Source organism: Danio aesculapii, unplaced genomic scaffold (genome assembly GCF_903798145.1).
Source record: "Danio aesculapii unplaced genomic scaffold, fDanAes4.1, whole genome shotgun sequence".
In the NCBI taxonomy this organism is placed as follows: Eukaryota; Metazoa; Chordata; class Actinopteri; order Cypriniformes; family Danionidae; genus Danio; species Danio aesculapii.
The window spans coordinates 59,889-73,418 of NW_026613643.1; the positions used below are offsets into that span (position 1 = coordinate 59,889).

The 13,530-nt window shown below is 32.8% G+C and overlaps 1 protein-coding gene across 2 annotated transcripts in view; it reads left to right on the forward strand.

Moving 5' to 3' along the window:
• Window positions 1-13,530, forward strand: part of LOC130220058 (gastrula zinc finger protein XlCGF8.2DB-like) — a 57,948-nt gene that overhangs the window by 26,897 nt on the left and 17,521 nt on the right. Inside the window, exon 1 of one of the 2 annotated variants that reach the window (XM_056452480.1) lies at window positions 9,507-10,051. The exons of the other annotated variant lie outside the window; for it this stretch is intronic. The gene's annotated coding sequence lies outside the window, so the exon portion shown is untranslated. Of the gene's footprint in view, window positions 1-9,506; window positions 10,052-13,530 lie in introns of those variants that run through there. 2 annotated transcript variants of the gene reach the window in all.

Sequence of the window (13,530 nt, forward strand, 5' to 3'; positions counted from 1 at the left end):
CGCTATAAAAGAGCTCGTACTTTAAAATGTGCAGATTAACCAGGATAAAGAAACTTATAAACCAGCGCAGTTCTATAAGAAATACACTGAAGATGATTACGTGGCTTCAGAAAAGGAAACTGCTAAAAAAAAGAATTAAATGCACAGTATGTCATCGCGACATGAAACTGAAGAAAAGGACACACACTGCAGATCAGTATGTTTGGTAAGTTTTTTAATACTAAAAAAATAAATAAGAGGCGACTTTTCAATTATTAACTTGTTTGGGTTTGCAGTTTACACTTGTATAATATGATTATTCTGTAAAGTACTGCTGACATTAGATTCAGATTAAACAAAAAGAAAAAAGGTATTGTTTTATTTTCTATCTGAAACTAATACATTTGTGTAGAACAAATATATTATATTTGTGGGGGTGCGGGGGTGGCAGAGGGGGTATGCATTTGTTTATGTGTGATTATGTTGAAGGCCACTGAAAAAAAACTGAACAAAAAATAAATAAATAAATAAATACATACGTTTTATTCAACAGGATTTGTCGTCATTCATCACATGAGGCAAAACAAATTTCTGTCAGGCACAAATCTATTTTTAAGGGATCAAAGATCTCCTTCAGCAAGTGGATGCTATTCCTATACAGGTAAGCAAGTATTAACAGTTCTAATATCATACACCCTCTTTATTGCTGTTATCTTTGTAATTTGGATAAAATATGCAACATTTAATATAATGCACTCAATGTCAATTATGTTTTAGTATTACATATTATGTTTTTCTTTTGTCTTTAAAGATTTTCTCAGGGTCTACGATTACGACAGATAGACATGATGGATGACAACATTGCAGGCAGTTCAACAACTTTAAGTAAAATGGCAAAGAAAATAAGGGAGGTCTGTGTCACATCCATTGAGAGGATGAGAAGGCGAACAGGCCAGCCGATTGGTGGAAAAAGGCAGTTTGTAGTGATTGACGAAAGCCATTTTCGGCACAAAAGAAAGGTATGTTTTTTTAGATAGCAGCTAGACGTAAAAGTGAAATATATTTTAAAAAGTTCTAATTTTAAGGGATATGTTTGTGTTTGTTTTTTTGATTTCAGTATGGAAGAGGACGAATGGCTGGTGCATGGAAAAGAAAAAACTGGGTCTTTGGGATGTTAGGTGTGAGGTATTCTCAGCGGCAAAGATCGGGAAAACCTATTTTGCGTCTTGTAGAGAGAAGATCTCGAAAACATCTAGTCCCCCTTGTTGCACATCATGTGAGGCCTGGGTCATCAGTTATTAGTGATGAGTGGCGTGCCTACCGCATACTACCTGCACTAGGTTACAAACATTACACTGTCAACCACAAGAGGTGGTATGTAGATTCCCGCACTGGTGCCCACACTCAGCACATCGAGAGGGCTTGGAGATCATACAAGGAGCAGATCTGGAGACTTAGGGGAAATAGGACTGACAGTTTGCTTTCTGACCACCTTGCAGTGATTGAGTGGCATGAATGGCTGGCAAAGAAACACCGTGACGGTGCATTTGGCAGACTGATTTATGACATTTCTAGAATGTACAAGTAGTTATGTCACTTGTTTGGTTGATTATACGTTCCAATAAGCTGCTGCCCATACAAAGAAAGTGAATGTAGATTTCACACAGTGAAAAGTGTTAATTAAACAGGTAGTTTACCACCAACAAAAAAAAACAACCTGTTAATAAATTAATACTTCAACCACCCATTTTTATTTACTTACTCACAAATGCTTCCAAACCTGTGCGAGTTTGTTCTTGTTGAACAGAAAAAAAAAGTATTTTGAAAAAAAACTGAAAACTTGTAACCACTGATGTTTGTAGTAATTATTTTTTGTAACGTGGACGTCAAGGGTTACAGGTTTTTAGCATTCTTCAGAACATCTCCTTTTTGTTCAACAGAAGAACTTAACAGGTTTGGAACCACTTGAGGGAGAGTAAATAGTGAGTATTTGTTTTCTTCTATTTTTTGGTGAACAATGCCTTTAAGTACTCACCCTCATTTCAATCTCCTGAAACCTACATTTATCTTCAGAACACAAATTAAAATTATTTAGATAAAATCTGAGGCTCTCTCATCCTTCTTAGACAGCAATGGCCCAAGACTCTCAAAGTCCAGAAAAGGAACCAAAAACTTTGTCAAAACATTGCATGTCACTTCAGTTGTTTAACTGTAATTGCACATGGAATGTTTTGACAGTATGTTTGGTCTCGTTTGTGGATGTCTCGGGACCATTGCTCTTTATGGAGGATGAGAGAGCTGTCAGATTTTATCCAAAATGTTTTGTTCTGAAGATTGATTAAAGGTCTCAGGGTGTTAAAATAAGATGTGGGTGAGTAATTATGACAAGATTTTAAAAGTTAAAGACACTGAAATGTTTTATGATGTTTTATTGTTAAATGATGTTGTTTTTATAAAAATTTACATATTGCATTTTGACACTCCTTTAATTCAGTGTTCTACCAAATCTACTGTTCTGTACTTTGCTTAATCTCCTGAAACTGATATTCAGCAATGTTTACATTATTTAAATGTATTTCTATTTTTATTTAAGATTCCAGTGTTTTATGTTTTCATTTGAAACAGTTGTATGTCATTTCTAGAATGTACAAGTAGTTATGTCAGTTATTTGGTTGACATCTTGATGTTTTAATGCACATTTTGCATAATTTGGCTACTTGTATACAGTAGTATTTTTTTAGTTTTTTTTTTTTGACATTGCTGAAGTTTTATTTTTTTCTATTGATATGGGGATAAGTAATTTTTGTATCTTGCAATAAATATTTATGTTCTGAATCACTCGTTCATTTGCTTTTTCTCATAATGTAACTGAGCATTTACTTGTCATTTATAAAGCATTAACTAAGCATAAACAGTCCTCACTTTAGATTAGGTCACAAAATCAATTAACTAAGAATTAGTAAATGCTTAGTAAGTACAGTAATTAATAATGAATTTCAGCATGAATTTGTGTTAATAAAGCATTTATTAACATACAGACTAACTATTACTATATGCCTGAAAAATAAGATCTATTAATGGTCATTTAAATGATTAGTTAATGATTTATTTATGCGTTGTAAATGATCTTAAAAGCCACCAATTACTCTTAAATAAATGGTTTGTAAATCATGCACTACTTCATTAGGTAATGAAAAACTGATCATTAATAAAGTATGAAAATGCAATTAATAACGCATTTGTTAGCACATTATATATGCGCTTGTAACTCAAGAATACAGCATTTGTAGCTGCATTTATAAACTGCTTACTAATGTTTAGTAATGTAGAGTTAATGCTTAACAAATGATGAACTAACTATTAGTTAATGCTTAATAAATGGTTTATAGTGTGTAGTTATTATAAAGTGTTACCGAATTTTTTTTGTCAAACAAGAATCGATTTTATTTTATGCACAAGAAATGTTGAAGGGTTTATAAGCAGAGATGTATAAAGTACTAGAGACCCAGACTTAAGTAAAAGTACAAGTACTCTATCAAAAAGTGACTTGAGTAGAAGTAAAAGTGCTCTTTAAGCACCATACTTAAGTGGAAGTACTAAAGTATTCAACATTTTTTGTACTTAAGTATTGCAAGTAGTTTATTTCAAAATTTACTACTCAAGTACTGAAAGTAAAAGTACAAGTATTGTGTAATGTAGTTATTAAAGAATGCAGTCAAAAGACATCATATTGTTTTGTTTATTTTAAATCTCTTTTTTGGGGGCACGTCATTAAGCAGAATGAAAAGAAACATGACTTACAATACTGTTTTTCTCTCACGCTTGAACCACAGATCTGACCGATTATAACAGCTTTAACACACACCTTTCAAAGTTGTGTGTCACAAAAACAGTCCATAATCCACTCAAAACGCTATTGAAACCCATTTTCGGAGCACAAATTACTGGTTGTAAACGCTGTAAACGAACGTTCTAATTCACTTGATTTTGATTTTATTGTAAAAAAAAGAAAACGTGTATATTACTGTGTTAAATGAAAATCTGAAATATTTTATGGCTTATGGCTATGATTTAGTATTCAAAAATTTTTCATTTTGATTGTTTTAATTAAATTGGTCTTAAACTTCATATTTTTCATATTTTTATAGTATATTTATTCATTCTGGTACTTTTACCATAAACCAACATCTCAACCATTTGGTAGAGGCTGATATTTTAGAAATTATGGGATGTGTTGGGGGAAAATGTATTGATTGTGTTAACTAGCGACATTAGGAGTTAAGAAATGCAATAAATAAAAAAATTCTATTGTTTTTTTTCTTGGTGTGACAGTTAAATGGTTACTTGTAATATAATTGTGTCCTTTAATACAGCAGTAAGATATATGAACTGTACCTTTAATTTGACCCGCTCAAAGAAAACACTCTTTCTGAATGTATCAAACAAAACTCATGCACAGAATGAGCATTTATAGCAAATAAACTAATGTAAATATTCTCCCGCCTGCTTTTTAAACGCTGACAGGTGAGGTCTTACACCCCTTTGGTTATTGTCTTCACCTTCTGAACAGAAAGGGCTGCTATCGGCTTTAGAAATGAAAGCGTTGTTCACTGATGGCGGGAAGAACAGCCGCGGTTACAGTCTACTGTATGTATGTATAATACGCGGTTATCACAGGTAATCTATAATAGACACAGTGGAGAAAACTTGCACCTCATACACGCCTACCCGGCCAGCGGGTCAAATGTCCAAAGTGAGAGAGGCAGAGATGGAGTCTCACAACATTTCTCAGTAGTAGTGAAAGAGCGGCTCGTGTGCTGTGCCGCCTTCACTCGCCCTCGCGCCTCCGTCCTTCGCCATAGTATTGCGACACTGCACATAGGAGATAAATGACGTCAGTACGTAAAAACCCGATGATCTATTACTGAACCGATATCGACCATTTTGACACCTCTAGTAACGAGTAACGATGCAGCTCATAAAAAATCTATCGGAGTAAAAGTATTAAACTCATCGAAAATATGTACTTAAGTAAAAGTGGAAGTAGGAGAAAAAAACAATACTCCAGTAAAGTACAGATACTGCATTTTAGTACTTAAGTACAGTAGTGAAGTAGTTCTACTTCGTTACTATACATCTCTGTTTATAAGCAAGATCAAATATGAAGAAACAAGTCTGAGTGACCATAAGCCAATGTTTATGAATCTAGACTGGAGTAATGTGAAACGAGGGCCAGGGGTATGGGTTTTTAAACACAGCGGTTTTAAAGAATGAAGACTATGTTTTGAGTATAAAGGAAATTATTCAAAAGGAAAAAGGGAATGAAATTTATAATGAGGACAAAAGAATGTGGTGGGAGAATGTGAAACATTTAGTTAAAAAGTTTACAATAAAATACTGTAGACAATTACAAAATTGTAAAAAATATAAGGAAAAGGAGCTGAAAGAAAAACTAGAAAACGAATTGAAAAATGAGAATGGAAAAGATATACAAAAGATAAAAGAACTGGAAGGAAGACTGAAAGAAATGGAGGAGGAGAAATTTGAAGGTGCAAGATTAAGAAGCAAAGCCAAATTTACAGTGGAGGGGGAAAAGTGCACTAAATTTTTCTTTGATCTAGAGAAGACAAGAGGGAAGGCAGAAATGATTAAAGAAATAAGGAGCAAAAATGGGAACATAGTGGAACAAAATGAAGAGATTTTGGAAGAAATAAGATCATATTATGAGAAATTGTTTTGCACAGAGGGAGTAAAAGAAAAAGAAAAAAGGGATTTGCTAAAGCTAATCAAATCAAGCGTAGAAGAAGAGGAAAAAAGAGAATGTGACAAGGAGGTAAGAGAAGAAGAAATAAAAAGAGCAATTAGTGAATTGAACAAAAAGAAAAGTCCAGGAATTGATGGGTTGGGAAGTGAATTTTATATTGTTTTTAAAGATATTTTATCTAGTATTTTAAAGGAAGTATATGATGAGATTTTGAGAATGGTGGGGTAAATAAAAGAATGGGGATGGGCTTAATGAAGGTGATATACAAAGGAAAGGGGGATAAAGTAGATTAAAAAAATTATAGACCTATAACAATGCTCAATACTGATTTGAAGATTTTAGCAAAAGTTTTAGCTAACAGACTAAAGGAAGTGATGCCAAGCATAATCAAAACAAACCAAGCATATAGTATAAAAGGACGAGACATTGCTGACACAACTATGAGTATTAAAGACACAATAAGATATATAAATGATAAGAAGAAAGATGTTTTTTTAATTAGTCTGGACTTTGAGAAAGCTTTTGATAGAGTGGAGCATGACTTTTTATTTGGAGTGTTAAAGAGTTTTGGTTTTGGGGAAAATTTTATTAAGTGGGTTCAGATTTTATATAGAGGAGCTATAACCAGGATAAAATGCAATGGTTTTTTAACGGACTGTTTTAAAATAACAAGATCAATCAGACAGGGTTGCCCGTTATCTGCACTTTTATATGCCTTAGTTGCAGAACCACTGGGATTAGCTGTGAAGCACGAGGAACGAATAAAAGGAATAGAGGTAGAGGGGGGAGTGAATAAAATATTTCAATATGCTGATGATACCACATTAATACTACAAGATCTGGCAAGTGTAAAGCAAGCAATGGAAACAGTGCAACATTTTTGTAAGGGTTCAGGAGCTAAAATAAATGAAGATAAAACAGTATATTTGAGATTTGGAGGAACTGAGGCTTTATCTGGACATTTTACATTCAAGGAAATGGATGAAATTAAAATTTTAGGCATTGTAGTTGGGAGGGATGAAAAGAAAGCAGAAGCAACTATGTGGGAGGAAATGTTAGGAGGTATTGAAAGAAGGCTGAGGTTTTGGAAATTAATGTCTTTAACTTTGAAGGGGAGGGTTTTAATTTTGAATGTTTTAATGGTTTCTAAATTATGGAATATTTTATATGTGTCATCAATGCCACTGTGGATGGAAAAAAGGCTGAAAAAATGTTTTTTAGATTTTTTATGGGAAGGGAAGCCTCCAAGGATAGCATACGCAACATTGATTGGAGAATTAGGCAAAGGGGGACTAGGTTTAATAGACGTGGAGCAAAGAAAAAACAGCTTAAGAGTGAAAATGGTAAGGAAATATTTGGATGAAGAAAATAAGGCAGCATGGAAAAGAACAATGGAATATTTTTTAAGTAAAAGTGGGAATTTTAATATGGGAGATAATATTTTATGGATGAGGATGAAAACATTCATGACAGAGGGTTTACCAGATTTTTATAAAGAATTGATTGGAGCATGGGGGAAATTTTTAACTTGTGTACATTTTAATATACAAGGACGCGAGAACATTTTAAATCAGCCTTTATTTTTAAACAGTGACATTCTTAATCAAGAGAAAGTGGTGTTTTTTAGGAAATGGTGGGAGGTGGGAATAACAAGAGTAAGGGATATTTTATATGAATTTAAGGAAGGATTTTTACCGGTGCAGTATGTTATTGATGTGATGGATGAAGCGAAGGAGGATTTTAACAGACAAGACTTAATAAAGGAATACGACATAATTAAAAATGCCATACCTGCAGAATGGTTAACAAGAATAGAAAACATGGAAGAAAATAAACCAAGTAAAGATGTGAATGTAAGACTTGGAGAGAAACGGTGGGATTTGAAAGATTTACAGTGAAAATGATTTATGGGTTTTTTAGAGATGGGGTTTTTAAGAAACCTGGTGCAAATCAGTACTGGATACGGCGTTTTAAAGATGTAAATGAAGACAATATATGGGCTAATATTAATGGCAAATTTGTACAATCAAAACTGGAGAATTTGGAATATTTTATCAGGAGTAAAGCAGTGTTTACAGATGTAATCTTAAACAAAATAGGGATGGAGGAAAGTGTCACATGTAAAGTGTGTCAAGATGCAGATGAAGGATTTTTACACTTGTTTTTATATTGTAATGAGTTAAAAGATTTTAATGAGAAATGCAAAAACATGATTTTAACTTTGAAAGGAGAAAGAGACGACAATCTAGAGTGGGAAAAGGTGTTACTGTTGGGGCTGAACAAAGAGTGTAATAATAAAAAACTCATAAATTTACTTGTGATTTTAATGAAAAATGCAATATGGGAGAGAAGAGTTGTAGCAAAAAAGGAAAAAGTTTTATTAAATGTGTGGAATGTGTTTAAGAGGAAGGTGGAGAAATATTTTGAATGTCTATTTTATTATTTTAAGTTAGAGGAAATGCAGGAGGCTTTTTATGATGTTTTTACTCAAGAAGTCACAAAGATTTTAAATGACACAGGACTAAAAATGTCTTTTTAAAAATGTGATTTTACCTTTTAAGGAATACTACTTGGAACATTTTATGTGAAAAAAACAGAAAAAACACATTGTTGTGAAGCTATGAATGTAATATGGACCTTTTAAATGTTTTGTCTGAAGTGTAATCTGTATAAATAAGTGAATTGTATGAATTTTGAACAGTATAATAAAAGAAAAAAAAAAAAAAAAAAAAAAAATGGCAATGCCTGATCTCATCCGAACTCGGAAGCTAAGCAGGGTTGGGCCTGGTTAGTACTTGGATGGGAGACCGCCTGGGAATACCAGGTGCTGTAAGCTTTTTGAATTCCTTCATTTGGCAAAAAAAAAAAAATAATAATTAATAAATTAATTGAAAAGAAAAAAAAAATACAGGTAAACAATCGAGGTGACAAGGACATTGTTTCTGTGGCTGCTGTGTCAAGGCAAGCTGAGTTGCGCTCGGCTCCTGGTACTGCAGCTATTTTTAAATAGCCAACTCTTGACAATTGCTCTCGCTTACGGCCATACCACCCTGAGCACGCCCTCTACTGTGAGTGACAGTTGTTGCACAGCAGGAAGTGTGAGGTGGCAGAAGGAAGAGAGAGGCTCTTCCATTTTGGCAGTTTTGTTTTTTATTTTTAGTTTTTGTATTACAAAGTTTACTTTAATTGTTTTTTCAGTTAAAGATTTTTTTCACTAACCCCAAACAGTAACACTGTTTTGGAGTTAGAAAACATCAAAATGGACACAACGGAGAAAGAGAATGGACAGGACACAAACGGAACAAGGAACAGAGAACAAGGAAATGCTACAAACAGGATTGAAAGGACACTAAAGGAAGATAACGGAGAAAACAGCAAGGAGACATGGGCAACAGTTGTCTCAAAGAAAAAAGAAGGAAAAGGAGGTGGTCAAGAAAAGAAAGGAGAACTACAATCAAATGCAAGTATTGAAAGCGAAAAGAATATTGAAGGACAAAGGAATGATTTAAGTCAGAAACAACAAATGCTGAACAAACTAAAGAAGCAAGCAAGATATCAAAGAGAATATAAGAAAGAAGCCACACTAACAATGATGGTAAGAGAAATTGAAAACTCAACTATAAATGGTATCTTTTCTGAACTTGCCCAGTTACATACAGGATGAGGAGATACAACAAAAACTCAGTAATTTGGGAGTAACTCCTATACTTCCAATAAGAAGAAAATATCATCCGGGAACAATGGTGGCAGACGGAACACACTTTGTAAATGTAAAATTTCCCAAAGAAGTTAAATCTTTACCATACAATGTTGGCTTTGTGACAGAAGAAGGGATACAATATTTCAGAGTGATACACGATAATCAACTGAAAATGTGCAGACTTTGCTCCAGTACAGAGCATGAGAAGAAAGACTGCCCAAATTTCGCATGCAGAAGATGTCTTCAGCAGGGGCATTATGTGCGGGACTGCAAAGTTCTGCAGTGCCAGGGCTGCGAGAGGGCATGGACAAGATGTAACTGTGAAAAAGAGGAGGAAATGGAAAGGATGGAAATACAAGTGTCACTTGACAATACGACAACAGAAAGAAAGGAGGACAAAACTGGAGAAGAAAGCAATACAGAAGAGGACAGATATGAGGAAGAGGATAAAGGAATGGAACTGGGAGAAGGAGCAAACGAGGAGGAAGGAGAACCAAATAATCGACATTTTGATGAAGAACAATATGATGACGGCGCTATAGAACTAAACAATGAAGAGAGACAGGAGAAGAAAAGGACTGAGGACAATGAAACGAGCACTAAATGAGGTAAGAGGAATGGATTTTGAAAGAGGGAATTATGGACTGGAAAAAAAAGAAAAAGGTAAAAAGATAAAAGATTTAAAATCAAGATGTAAAAGTGGCTTAAACATTGAACTGGTTCTACAACGGCAGAAAATGAGAAGAGAAGAGATTAAAGAAAGAATGGAAAGGAAAAATTTTGAAAAAGGAGATGCAAGAAACATTTGTTTAAGTGACAGTGACTCAGAATGAATGGTGGTTATTGGTTTATCCAATAATTATCCTAATGAGTAATGTATGTGTGGTATCACTGAATGTAAGAGGATTGTCAAAATGTGAAAAGTTTGAAAGATTAACGTGTTTGACAAAAAAGTGTGATATATTATGTTTACAAGAGACAAAGTGGGAAGATGAGATTAAAATTGAAATGAGAAAATTGTGGAATGAGGAAATATTTAGTAATGGAGATATAGAAAAGAAAAGAGGGGTAGCAATTTTGATAAAAAGAGGGATTTTTGAAAAAGTAGAATTAGACTATAAAGACACAAATGGAAGAATTATAATTGTAAAAGTTATGTATAATGGGAAAAGTTTTAGAGTATGCAACATACATGCACCAAATGAGGAAAAGGAGAAATATAACTTTTATAAGGAAATAGATAAGTTAATAGATAAGAATGAAAACATATTTATTTTAGGAGATTTTAATATTGCCATGCAAAGAATAGATAAAGATGACTCAATGGATTTTAGAACAGACAGAGGAAGGAATGAACTACAGAATTTAATGAGGAAATGTGATTTGGTAGATGTATGGAGAGAGCAAAATGGTGTGAAAAGAGAATATTCAAGAAGACAAACTGTAAATAGGATTTTAAAGCAAAGTAGAATTGACTTGTTTTTATGTAAGAAAAAAGAAGTACAATATGTTAACAAAGTTTTATACAAAACCTATAGTGAGAGTGATCATGATTTTATATGGATAACGATGAATTTTAATGAGATTGAAAAAGGACCAGGAGTGTGGATACTCAACACTGAGTTGTTCAAAATAGAAATGTATAAAATGGAAATAGAAAATATAATAATCAATAGTGTGAATGATGAAATGTTTGAAACAGAAACAAGTTTATGGTGGGATAATTTGAAAAATAGAATAAAAGAATACTCAATAAATATATCAGAAAAAAGACAAAAGGCAAAAAAATTCAAGGAGAATAAAATTAGAAAAGAATGGGATGAAGAAATGAGTAAAGTAAATGGGATAAATGTTGACAAAATAATAGAATTACAGGAAAAGCTGAAGAAAATCGAAGAAGAAAAGTGTAAGGGAGTAATTATTAGAAGCAGAGCTAAAGACATTGTAGAAGGAGAAAGAAGTACAAAATACTTTTATGAATTAGAAAAAACAAGACAGAGAGCAGCTATAATCAAATGTATAAAAATACAAGATGGGAAAACTGTAGAGGACAAAGAGGGAATTTTAAAGGAAACTAGACGATTTTATAAGGAATTATTTACAGAAAATGGAGTAGTTTTAAATGATGAAAATTTCTTATTGGAAAAAATAACAGTAAAATTAAATAAAGAGGACGAGGAAATGTGCGAGAGTGAGATAACAGATTTAGAAATAGAAACAGCTATTGATCAGCTATTGATACAGTGATATTTATGAAAAAGGGGAGTTAACTAATAGTATGAAAAAAGGAATGGTTAAAATGATTTATAAAAGAAATGGAGACAAGGAAGACTTAAAAAATTATAGACCCTTAAGTATGTTGAACACAGACTATAAAATTTTAGCGAAAGTCTTAGCTAACAGATTGAAAGTAGTTGTACCAAACATAATCCAAACAAATCAAGCATATGCGGTTCTAAAAAGAGACATAACGGATGTCATAAACAATATAAGAGATATAATATGGTATGTGAGAGAGGAAAAAGAAACAGGATATATAATTAGTGTAGATTTGGATTCAGCTTTTGATAGAGTGGAACACAAATATATGATGAATGTAATGGAGAGATTTGGTTTTGGAAAAAGATATTTACAATGGATAAAATGTTTATATGCAGATATAACAAGCTGTATAAAAGTAAATGGTTTTTTAACTAAAGATTTTAAAGTAACAAGATCGATAAGACAAGGGTGTCCAATGTCAGCACTACTATACACACTTGTATCTGAAACATTGGGGTTAGCAATTAATAATGAAAAGCAAATACGAGGATTATATATAAAAGGACAAAAAATATATAAAAGGACAAAAAATATTTCAATATGCTGATGATACAACTTTAATAGTAAAAGATATTAAAAGTATTGAGAAAGCAGAGGAAATTTTAAACAGATATTGTAAAGGAACAGGAGCAAAAATTAATAAGGAAAAAAACGAAATACATGAGAATAGGAAAAACAAAGGCTTTACCAGAAAAAATCCAATTTAAAGAGGAGAAAACCAATATGAAGATTTTAGGTATAAGGGTTGGTGAAAATGAAACAAGGGATTTAGTGTGGGAGGAAGTTTTAAAAGGAATGGAAAAAAGATTACATTTCTGGAAATTAAGAGGTTTGTTTTTAAAGGGGAAAGTTTTAGTTTTAAATTCCTTATTTTTATCAAAAATGTGGTATGTTTTAGGTACAGTGAGTTTGCCAATGAGTGTATATAAGAAGATAAAAGCTATCGTATTAGATTTTATATGGGACGGGAAACCTTCCAAGATAGCTTATGATACCATAATTGGTAAAGTAGAAGAAGGGGGGTTAGGTTTAATCGATCCACTCATCAGAATGAAAAGCATAAGAATAAAAACTGGAAATAAATACTGGAAAGAAGAAAAACACGTATGGAAAGATGCGATGACATATTTTTTAAATAAATGTGGGGAAATGCAAGAATATATATTATGGATGAAGCCCAAAGAGAATATGATGAATGGGATTCCAGAATTCTATAAAGAAGTTATCAAGGCATGGGGAGATTTTAGAAAGCATATTGATTGTACATTTAGTAAAGAAGAGATTTTAAAGCAACCGCTGTTTTTAAATGATTACATTAAAAAAGGGAATTACACTATTTTTTATAAGAAATGGTATTATGCAGGAATAAAGCAAATTAAAGATATCTTATATGAAATGAGTTTTGACTGAAAATAACATCGGCGATTGCCTACAGCCAATGAGAGAGCAGCATTAACTTGTGTGTAATTGCAGGCCAGCGGGAGGTTGAGGGAGAAGGTAAAAAATGAAAAAAATAAAATAAAAAATTGCTCATTTTTGGTTTATTTGGACCAAAGAAATGGAGGTTTGACAGGAGCACCCATGTCTGTTTGACGTTTCATACAGAAAGTCAAAGAAAGTTGAGGAGAAATTGCTAATTCTCTTCAAACCCAGGTGAGCAAATATGTACATTTTCTACACCATTAAAGGCTTTTTTCGCGTTATGTAGTTAATAACAAAAGATATACTACGTGTTTTTGGCTGTGAGACGTAGTTTGGACAAAGT